The sequence below is a fragment of the Myotis davidii genome, unplaced genomic scaffold, assembly GCF_000327345.1.
Source record: "Myotis davidii unplaced genomic scaffold, ASM32734v1 scaffold1, whole genome shotgun sequence".
NCBI classification, from domain to species: Eukaryota; Metazoa; Chordata; class Mammalia; order Chiroptera; family Vespertilionidae; genus Myotis; species Myotis davidii.
The window spans coordinates 1,711,282-1,723,575 of NW_006294681.1; the positions used below are offsets into that span (position 1 = coordinate 1,711,282).

The following is a 12,294-nucleotide window of genomic DNA, read 5'->3' on the forward strand; positions in this document are numbered from 1 at the left end:
ACAGGCAGCCTCGGAGAGGGAGGCAGAAGGAGACTCGATACAAGAAAGAAGAGGAGAAGGCAATGTGACCATGAACGCAGGGATCGGAGTGATGTGGCCACTAGCCCAGGAGCGTTGGCACCAATAGATGCTGGATGGGATAAGACAGGGTTCTCCCCTCAGGCTCCAGAGGGAACATGGCCCTGCCAACACCTTGACTTCAGCCCCGTGAAACTGACTTCAGACTTCTGGCCTCCGGAACTGTGAGAATAAATTTCTGTTGTTTAAGCACCACGTGTGTGGTAATTTGTTAGAGTGAAATAATGAGAAACTAATACAGATGAGAAAAGTAAGTCACAGAGAGGTAAAATACATTGCCCATTTAGCTAATGAGTAAATTAAATAACTTGCCTATTTAGTGGCCAACCCAGCACTTGATCCCACGCAGTCTGTACCTTTAGGTATGACCTGGTACTATCCCATTGCCTACTGTGTCCTCCCTCCAAACCCTTACAATTCTTCATACTCTGAAGGGAGCTAAATCCTTTCTCCTTACTTGTTTCCAGAAAATTCCACCACAGCCAGAGCAAAAGAACAAAGGAAACAATCCCCAACACATACATCTCAAAAAAAACCTTCAGATCTCTGGGCAGAGAGAAAAGCCCAAGTGTTTAATCCTCAAGAGAGGCCCTGTAGTGTTTGTGGGGTGTCAGAAGGACTAAGATCAAATATTTTTGTCACAATAATAGATTGAAAAGAATAGATGGTTCTAGATTCCCAAATGAAAGATTACAGCTTCAAGTGTTTGTGGGGTATCAGAAGGACTAAGATCAAATATTTTTATCACAATAATAGATTGAAAAGAATAGACGGTTCTAGATTCCCAAATGAAAGATTACAGCTTCCTGCCTGTGCAGAGCAGGAGGAGGTGTGATGATGGAGACAGGGCAAGGAGGATGGGAGACCAGGGCACTAGACCTGCAGGGAAGCTGTGGACATAGGATCAAGGTCAGTGTATGTTGATTTTACAGCCACCACTTTGAGCAAACTCTGTTGTCACTAGCGCCAGGGGGATATGTTAAAGTGGACATCACACATGGTCTTTGCTTAGAGGCCCAGAGACTGCCCTTTGATGGTACAATTCCAATGATGCCCAGGCCCACCTCAGTAGGACGAGGACTATCCCCACCTCAGTGCGTAGGACGCTTCTAAGGGCCAGGAATTGAGTTTGGAATTCTCAAAACACAGGGGAAGCTGGTGTGAAGTGCAAAGCCCTTGAACTTACATGTGGCCAGGACTGAAAACAACCAGGAGGAGAACTCTCTGAGCAAGGACAGCGGGGAAACCCTCCCCTGTTATTCTCTGCTGTGATGCACAGGAATCATGAAGTTAGAGACACTTCCAGTTCACACCAGCAGGCAAAGTTACTCTACAGTTTTAGATTTTCCTCAACGCAGGAACTCAAAGTACTATTATAAGAATGCCTCAGATTACATCAAAAATAAAACACTTTATCTCTTTCTCTTTGGTGGTTGGTTTGCTACACATATCATTCAGTTACCTTCACAGTTACAGCACTTTATTGATAATAAAACCTTTTACATCGTTTTTTTTGGGGGCTGTTGACTTGAGTCATTTGCAGGAACACTCTAAGAGGAAAATATCATAGAAAAATAATTGCTTTTGCTAGTGAATTAAGTTGAGCACAAGACAGTTTACCTGCAGGCAACCTGTACAATGACTGCTCCCTTTCCTGGCCATCAACTTTAATCTCTTACAGTTAGTCTTGATAACTACAGAAGTATTATTGTCTCCCATTTTAATAGAATTCATTAGGTTCAGGATGAACTAGCATCATCTCAAAATTTATAGCAATTTCTATTGCAGACTGTAAGTTCCTTTCAACATGACTTTGACTAAAATTTATACGAATAAAACAAAAGTGAATTTATGAACGGATGATACATATTTGTTACACTCATAAAATCTCTCAATGTAGTTCTCAATTTGTTGGCACTACAAACTGCACTATTTTTTGCAATGATTGTATTAAAATTTGAATGAGAACAGCAATATGTTGGGGTTAAAGGCAGGCCACCCCCAAATATGCCAAAGTGGCACACTGATTATTTTTAATTCAAGTTCCTTGAGAAACAGTCAGTGCAAGAATGCTCTGACCCTTCTCTCTGTCCTCTGAAAGCAGGAACTAAATCTCCCACGTGAAAGGTACCCTACCTGCACCAGAAGGTACAGAGACTTTCTTATCAGAGATAGGGAATTAAGGGCCCAGAACCTATGTGAACAAACCTTGCTACTTCTTTACTAACTTACCACTCTGAGCTCAAACTTCACTTCAATACTTCACTAGTTAAGCACCCAAGCTGAAGTTTCTTTGCCCTGTGAATTCCTCACATATGAGGTATGCATTGGGATTTAAGAGTGAACATAAAATATCATCCCAGGCCTCATGATGAAACATATATTCTAATGGAGAAGATAGGCAATAAAGTAAACAAATAAATAAACAACAATAATAATACATTATTGCAAAAACTAACAAAAGGAAAATGATGTGATGAAGGGTGATGGGAACGAGGAATGGTCAGAGAAGGCTTCTCCAATAGCTGACATTTGGGCTAAAACGTTTAGATGAGAAAGAACTAGACATGTGAAGATTTGGGAAAAGACTACAAGTGCAAAGATCATGAGACAGCAAAGAGGTCGAAATATTCCAGGGATTGGCCCAGCTGGTGAGGCTCAGTGGTTGAGCATCGACCTATTCTCAGTTGGTTGGAGTGTCTTCCATATACCAAAAGGTTGCGGGTTTGATCCCTGGCTGGGGTAAGTATGAGAAACAACCAATTGATGTTTGTCCTTCACAGGAGGTCAAGGTTCGATTCCTGGTCAGGGCACATACCCAGGTTTCTGGCTCAATCCCCAGTGAAGGACATGCAGGAGGAAGCTGATCAATGATTCTCTCTCATCATTGATGTTTCTAACTCTCTCTCCCTCTCCCTTTCTCTCTAAATCAATAAAAATATATTAAAAAATAAATATTCCAGGGACCAACTGAAGGTCTATGTAGCTGCAGTGAAGGTGAAAGGGCAAGAGTCATAGAAGATGAGGTTAAAGCGATAGGAAACAAGAAATGCTAGAGTCTGGATTTTACTCGATGTCCAGTTGGGAAATCAAATATTGACATCACTTGTGTATTTTTTTTAAAAGATAATTTTAATAACTGTAGAGAAAATGGATTAAAAGTGGAAGCCAGTTAGGTAGTTACTATAGCAGATATGGTGACTAGGAGAAAGATGATAGCAGTAGAGAGGGGCAGAACAGAGAGGTGAAATATCTTTTGGAGGCAGAATAGCATGTGGAGATGAGATGAAGAGATCAATTAAGGATGACTCAGGGACTGAGCAGAAAGGGTCTCATTGGCTGATGACAATACTCTGAAGCTAAGAGCCATCAGTAGCCAATAGTTACAGCTTTTCTGAGCCATTTGATCGCTGTTGGAAGGAACCAAACAAAAACTCTCAGGTTCCTAATAATGGCTCTAAAGAAATGATTAATTCCATTAGAGGAAATGATGTTAATAGAACCCACTTTTTAAAAAATCCTCACTCAGGTATATGTTTTTATTGATTTTTAGAGAGAGAGAGAGAGAGAGAGAGAGAGAGAGAGAGAGAGAGAGAGAGAGAGAAACATCAATGTGAGGGATAAACATCAGTTGGTTGTTTCTCAGACTCACCCCAACCGGGAATCAAACCTGCAACCTTTTGGTGTATGAGGGACAGTACAACCAACTGAGCCACCTTGCCAAGACAATGAAGCCCGCTTTTACTGAGGGGCCACCTTAAAGATGGGTGGGGTAAGCACAGAAGTTAACAAAAAAAACCTTCAATTTGCAGGGAAAACTTTTGTTTTTCTTGTACATGTCAAGCTCCTCTTCTCTTATCTGTGTTTACCTTTTAGTTGTCCATTCACTAGCCATGCCTTCGTTTATACTGGTTTGTCTACTTTCGTTGTTCATCAGGTCCAAAGAGCAGAATCAGCAATGTCCCTGGAACAACAGCCTTCTAAACACCAAGCATTGGAGCACTGAAACTATTTCCTGCCAGTGATGCCTCAAATATTTGTGAAAGTATAATGTACATTCACAGATATTGACATTTATGGTACATAATTGCTGCACCTGAATCCACTAAGATTTGCCTACAGATGATTAAAAATTAATATACATTTCATTTGTACGCTATGAATTTTAAACACCTGTAGTTTACTTAGTTAATTACTAAGCCCATTCAACACATCTGGCTTCTCTGTCTTTGTGTTAATCAATAATTATTTAATTACAATGTTATGCCTTTTATGCTAACTAAGATGTTGAGACCATAAAAATGTGCTACTTTTGTGCTTCATGCTGGCACTAATGAGTTATATTTATAGTTTGGTGTATTCATAATTCATGCATGCATATGTATGTAAGCACACATTTTACTTCATTTGCACAACAGAAATTTTCCTATTCAATCAGTTTTTTTTTTTTTTTTTGCTTAGTTTAACACCTGGAAGGAATTATCTTAAATTTTTTTTCCCTCTCTCCAATTTTGGTAGGAAAAAATTCCTTGATTGATTAAAAAAAAAAAGTTGGTTTTAATGTGATAGGAAAAACCATATAATCCTTTTAACTGTTCCCTTTTTGAAAGGTACTTGGATTAATAGAGCAATCAATGTTGGTCTTTTTGACCTGTGGATGCGGCTGCTGGTGTGGTTTAAAACTCTGTAAAAGAAGACTGTTTTTCTTAATCGCTTCCTTTGCTAAAGTAAAGGAAGCGATTAAGAAAAAGGTCTGATTAACTGCAGACTTGGATGTGGTAAAAACCTCTCTGGTAGGTTCTCATCTATCACCATTAATCTCAAGTTGCAGATCTTGGCTGGCTTTCAGGAGGCAGTGTTAGAGACAATGACTCAAGTACAAGTCTCCGGTGGATTTCATCATAGCAAGGGGGGATGTGATAGCCCATTCTCATTGCTTGACTCCTCATTAGCGTCTTTAGGGTTCCATACAAGTTTTGGCCTGTATGGGGCTGCTATTCACTTTGCTGTGGGGAGGAGCTCAACTGAAAATAAAAGCCCACATCTACCCACAGTAGCCATCTATATTCACTTTGAGAATATTGTCTCTTTTCCTCTCTCCATAGATCCCTTTATATGACTATAAGTAATTGTACCAAATTTGGAGATTCCTTTTGCAAACATTAGCTCTATGCCCTTCTTCTAAACAAGATTAAATTATCACTAGCCAGGTATTTCATAAGTGTGTAAAGTCCAATGACCACAAAGAAATTACCTAACAATTAACAGCTTTATTTGATTACTATTTCATTATTTTTGGGGGGGAGGGAGTATGATAATGAGGGTCATTGTCTATCCCCCCCCACCCCCCCGGGGGCTGAGTCATGGTGTGAAGATCAGGGTGCTTTCAAGCTATTAATTCATATTAGAAAGTAAATTATTTCATTCTTACTAGGAATGATCAATCCCAATAATTTTAATTTCTCTAAGTGAAATATGACAACTTTGAGCTCTTCCTCAACTGAGTTGAATTTGAAGTTTTCCAAACAACACTTGAATCCCTTTCAATTGGCAGATCATGAGGATCCCATTTCTTTTCATGGATCTTTGGTCAATTTCTGGTTGTTCTCTTTGCAGACAGTGGCTGGTCTTAAAACATCCAACTTGTCCAAAAACACATTTAACTATCCTTTCCATAAACTCCTAGACCACGGGTGGGCAAACTTTTTGACTCCAGGGCCACAATGGGTTCTTAAACTGGACCGGAGGGCCGGAACAAAAGCATGGATGGAGTGTTTGTGTGAACTAATATAAATTCAAAGTAAACATCATTACATTAAAGGGTCCTGTCTTTTTTTTTCAATAGTGTTATTCATTTCAAATGGGCTGGATCCGCCCGTGGGCAGTAGTTTGCCCACGGCTGTCCTAGACAAATATACATACTATTATTCAAGGTGGAAGAACTCCCCTTCACAGATCTGCCTCTAGCCACCAAACAATCCTCCCACCATGAACTGTGATTATTCCTGTGGGGAGACTTCCCTGGTGGAATCTTCAAGGGATGTTGAGTAGTTGATTGTGGCTACATCTATTGTAGTGCCTGAGTGACAACAGGATGAAGTCACAAGTGCTTGTCTATGCTCTGCCCCATTTCCCCTTTGTCTAAACACAAGGAGTCTTCAAACAGTACAGGTTTTCCTCTTTATGAATATAATAGTCTCACTATACATATAAATCATTAAAAATTTTAATATCTTATTAGGTCCTCAAATTGTCTCTAAAAATGAATGCATAAATTTCTCCTTGCTCATCCCTTTAACAGGAAGGCTATTTAGAGTCATTATTCTCTATTCATCACAGTACAAACATTTTTATAATTTCTTAATTAGCACTTTATAATTAAAAGATATAGTCTAGATAGATTAAAATATATTGGTGAATGAAGAACAAAGGCATTTAGAACTATAATTCAAAGCCATTTTTGTAGAAAGTGACTCATAAGCTTTGATATAGTTTTGCTATAGAGTGATGTCAACCAATGATGAGGTCTGGTGGCATCTTATCTGATATAGTTTTGCTATAGAGTGATGCTTTGAGCATCTTGTCAACCAATGATGAGGTCTGGTGGCATCTTATTTGTTAATTTGAGACTCATCAGGAGCTCTGTGCACACTAAAAAGCCTGGTCTAGGGGCCAAGGGCAGGCAAAGTAGAGGGTGGTAACCAGAATATGACAGCACATCTCACCAATCATGGGTCCAACTCTATTGCTCTGAGTCTTGGAATGAAACACACAGTTTTTGAGGAAGTCTAGAACTTTAAAAGTTAGTTTGCAGACTTTCAAGAAATAGATCAAACAGAAGATGATTTTTTTTCTTTTTACAGTCAAAACTATCATTCCTCAAAATATCTATTTTTTTTTTCAGTGAAGGGTTATGTTTCTAAAGGTCCCATTTGCTGAGGAAGAAGAACCCATAGCCCTCAAAGGCAGCAGTCACACCAGAACCTGGTAAGTCAGCCTGAAAATGCCCAGTTTGCCTCACATTCTAACCACAGTCTCACTGTTAAGAAAAAAAAAATCTCAATTTGAGTAGTAGGCTATCGGCTGATTTTCTTTAACCTTTAATCCAATGAGAATTGAAATAGTGGACCTGGCACTGGCATTCTCTCCATATCCTCAAGGACTTTAATTTCCATTTACCTGTTTAACATTCTCTAATTTTAGGCCATGTGCCAAGTAGCAGTACTGTCATACTTTAGGCAAATTATATAAGATTTAAATTTCAATTCAGAAGTCCAGGCAGTTCCCTTATATTTTTATTGATTGATTTAGAGAGAGAGAGAGAGAAACATTGATTTTTTGTTCCACTTATTCATGTATGCATTGGTTGATTCTTTATGTGCCCTGACTGGAGATGCAACCTGAAACCTGGGTGTGTCTGGACGATGCTCTAACCAACTGAGCTACCCAGCCAGGGGCTATATTTTAAAAATTGAGGCATTCTTCAGACAGTGATTATGCTATCTAGATCATCTGCCTCTTTTTTTAAGTTATATACTTACATTTACAGTTTCTAGATGTGACTCTAGAAGGAATATATACTCCAGGACTGATGAGGCCATGCAAAAAGGCACTGGAATTGGGGAATACGAGTGACATAAATTCTACAAGGGCAAAAATATTCCCGGTCACCCCCTCCCCATGATCGCATTATATCTGAGACCAGTATATACTGTTACAAGGTGCTCATTAAAGACCCATGAAGAAGAGAAGGGGTAAAATAGATGCATAATCCATAGTGATGCATTTCGGGTAAGGATGGATTGGTGTGTATAACTGTGCTGTGAAATGAAGGCCACCACTGTCAGATAGAGATTGACTGCCTGTACCCAGGAGGACAAAGAATTTAATGAGGACATTCAGTAAACTTGGATCCAAAGGTTAGATCCATTAAATTACATACCATTAACAAAAGACAGAATTGGAATTATAAGTAATAATTCCATTGAGAATTTTTACAGCTATGTGATAATTCATGGTATTCTTCGGTCGTTTATTTTCCTCGTGACCATGAATACTGCTCTCAAATTCAGGTAGCTGGTAACAGACTGTATCATACACAGTGCATATTGCATATTTATTGATGAACATTTAGAAATAAAGATGTTCCTATAATTTAATGTAAATGCGTAAATATGGTAGGGCTATCGGCTCATCATAAAATAGCAGGGATTGTTACAGAAAACATGCTGGACCATTTATATAATGATTCTCAGGATTGGAAAAAATGTTTTACCTTGGGGATAGGTAAATTACAGCTTCCTAGTCTGATAAATACTCCATTTGGTCATAATTACACATAAAGTAATGCCTTTGGTTTGTGTGAATTGTGGCGATTTTTTGCTAGGTCAGTTCTTGCATCTGATAGAAATGTATGCAAAGGATTGGAGAGACCCACTGCATTATGTTGGTAATGTTCAAAACTTACCTGTCAGTCAATGTGTAAGACAAATGGAATATTTGTGCAGATTTTGCTGAGAACAAAGTCAGATGCTTAGAGTAAAACATAGTGATACTATTCATATGTGGAATCTAAAGAACAAAATAATCTGATGAACAAAATAGATCCAGACCTAGCAAAGGATTGGAGAGACCCACTGCACTATGTTGGTAATGTTCAAAACTTACCTGTCAGTCAATGTGTAAGACAAATGGAATATTTGTGCAGATTTTGCTGAGAACAAAGTCAGATGCTTAGAGTAAAACATAGTGATACTATTCATATGTGGAATCTAAAGAACAAAATAATCTGATGAACAAAATAGATCCAGAGACATAGAGGAATGGACCAAACTGTTAAATCTCAGAGGGAAGGCGGGGGTGGGTGGGTGGATGGGAAGATATCAACCAAAGAATTTATATGCATATATGCTTAAGCCATGGACACAGACAATATAGTGTGGTGAAGGCCTGGGGTGGGAGAGGGGGAGCTGGTGCGGGATAGAATGGAGGGGAGTGGGAGAGGAGACATATGCAATACTTTCAACAATAAAGATAAATTAAAAAAAACTAGAAACAAACAAATAAAAACCAAACAAGATTTCAGCTAATTGTAGGACAATGATTCATAGGCTAGTTCATCCCAGAAATTTTCATAGCTTCTCATTGTGAATTACCATCTCAAAGACTAGTTTCCAAGAGAATCTCACCAGGCTCCATCCATGTCAATGAAAGGAGTCGACAATGAACCTTAAAGAACCTTAGCATCACTAACGGATCCATCCATTCTTAGCAGGCCATTTGCCTGTGATGGTTTAGATGTTTAATGAAGTGACAGCAGACTCTCTGAGGCTGTCTTCCTCACCCATGTTCCCCACTCCACTCTCTTCTACACATGCTTCTTGTCCCACAAGAAGGATAAGCAGAATAATGTGGACGGGAGTGTTGGGAGCTCATAGAAAAGAGGAAGGAGAGGAAGATTCCAAAGAAGCCTTCTCTGAACTAAATTTCCACATCACACACAGGTTAATCATAGCATTACAAACATTCCAAGGACCATTCTACACCTGATATTTACCTGGGTATCGCTTATTATATACTGATCTTTCTGGACTATTGACCTAGGAGTGACAGCAGCAGTGCTTACCCAGTTTTTATCCAGCCTTAGACAGACCGAGTCCATAGTCAGTAGTACACCTGCTTTTTCTCTGCTAATGTGAGTCCAGCTTTGTGACCAGAGAACCCCATGAACCTCAGCATCCTGGCTGCACCAAGAGGCAGAAACCTCATCAATGGAGGCATAGCTATGTGTCTCCTCTTGCTCTTTGGCCCTTCCCATACTGTGGTGCAATTTATCTCTTTACAGCCAGTCTTGCCAATGATTTTATGATTCTCAAGAACTGCCATGGATTCATTTTGTATACATGGTGCCTAGCACAGAGCTAAAGGTATGGTGCGTATGTAATTAATGGTCAGCAAATGAATCATTGGTTTTTAGATATAAAATAAATAGTATGCCCATTTAAAAATCAAATGGTAAGTTCCATGTGTATTAGAGAATTAAATGTAACAGATTATAAAAGAAGTAGAGTAAACATTTATCTTAGGGTGTGGAAGGAAGAAAATAAACAAACATGATGAATTTGCTTTAAATGACAGCTAACAAGAAAGAGAATTGGCATTGAAATAAAAAATTGACTGCCTCCCATTGTACTATGCTAAGCTACTCTGAAAGATGGTTTTGACCACAATTGAATATTGTCAATCACATGTTAAAATGAACAATATTCATGTAAAAAACTCTGTGTTTGTACAGATGAATCAGTTTAATCCATTAAGGAAAGTGCTACATGAATTAAAAAAGACCTATTAAAATGTCTTTTAAAAATGTATCAATGAATAATTGGTTTGACAGCATTTTTCAGAGTTTAGTCAATTAACCTGCAGTCCCTTAGGTGTGATCTCAGAATTAAAATACTAAGGAATTGCTTAGTTTTAAAATATGTACAGTTTTACAACTCCACAAAGAATATCACAAGTAATCGTCCTTCAATTTGCCATAGCCTTTTTGGCTGAGGTTGTTTTATAAGAATTAGGCCCATACTGACCCAGAAAATCCATGATTGCAGGTTAAGGAGCCTAAGAGAGAATCAGAAAACAGTCATGTTCTGGAAAAGTCCTAACATTTCTTCTTCTACCTAGAATTTTTGCCATCTGATTCACCATTACATAAACATTGGGGGTGGGGAGGAGAGGAGTAAATGATTATTTGTCTGGTAAATTGAAAAGATTTGAAATTCTACTTACAAAGTCTATTTCTTATACTCATACATAAACATGCTTATCACAAATTAATAAAACTCTTTATTCTTTAGTAAGAATCTCAACCTGTGTACACAAATATTGGACACTTAAAATTAACTTGGTCAATTTAGAATTTAAAATTAGAACTTGATAAAATTAGCTGGATGATGATTATTCATGATTTGGTACTGTAAAGATACAACTGGAATTACAATAAAGCACGCAACAAAAAATAAAACACATAACTTTGTTTTTATTAAGAGACTCATTACAATGTCAATCTTTTAAAGTTAGTTTCAAATTATAGTTGACACAATATTATTAGTGTCAGATGTACAACAGAGTGAATAGACATTTATATACCTTAAGAAATGATGTCGGTCTTAATGGGCACAAACCATTAATTGATGAAGCAAAGAGTAAAGCAAAGGCAGATACAAAAAAAACAGCAGTTTCCAAATCTGAGAAGCTTAACGTGTTCTAGGATATCCTAATGCTCTAGGAAAATGCCTGAGTACAGTATATCCAAATCAAAATAAACGACTTTTGCTAGAAAATGAAATTATTTCTATAGAAAAATGTGAATGTTTAACAATATTTAACAATACAAGTTACTGTGGTGTCTTCAACTTTCACATTCTGGGTATAAACTCTTTTCAGCTATAGTCAAATCACCATTTGTAGTAAAATTCAGTGCTTCCTCTTGATCAAATGTCCTTTAGTTACAGCAATTTTATATATATATACTAGAGGCCTGTTGCACGAAGAGATTCATGCAATAGGCCTTCTCTTCCCTTGGCTGCTGGCACCAGTTTTCCTCTGGCACCCAGGACCCAGGCCTTCGCTCTGGCTGGGCTCCCCCCAGCTGTCAGGCTTTGCTGCTCCGCTGATCCCAGGGGCGTGAGGCCTCCCAGTTCCGCTGATCCCGGGGCCATGAGGCCTCGCTGCTCAGCAGGCTTCGGGTACGTTTGGTTTCGCTCCACCGCTTGGAGCCTAGTATGCAAATTAACCGCCATCTTTGTTGGTGGTTAATTTGCATATTGCCCTGATTAGCCAATGGGAAGCAAAGCGAAGGTACAGTTAATTACCCTTTTTGTCTTTTATTAGATAGGATTTGTACTGATTTCAGAGATGAAGGAAGGAAGAAAGAGAGAAAGAGAGAGAAAGAGAGAGAGAGTTCGGGTACGTGGTTTCGCTCCACCGCTTGGAGCCTAGTATGCAAATTAACCGCCATCTTTGTTGGTGGTTAATTTGCATATTGCCCTGATTAGCCAATGGGAAGCAAAGCGAAGGTACAGTTAATTACCCCCTTTGTCTTTTATTAGATAGGATTTGTACTGATTTCAGAGATGAAGGAAGGAAGAAAGAGAGAAAGAGAGAGAAAGAGAGAGAGAGACATCAATGATGAGAGAGAATCATTGATCAGCTGCCTCC

General features: G+C 38.6%; 1 protein-coding gene across 1 annotated transcript in view; it reads right to left on the reverse strand.

The window, feature by feature from the left end:
• NKAIN3 (Na+/K+ transporting ATPase interacting 3) overlaps positions 1-12,294 on the reverse strand; it is a 201,253-nt gene that overhangs the window by 95,959 nt on the left and 93,000 nt on the right. The gene's annotated exons all lie outside the window — the stretch shown is intronic.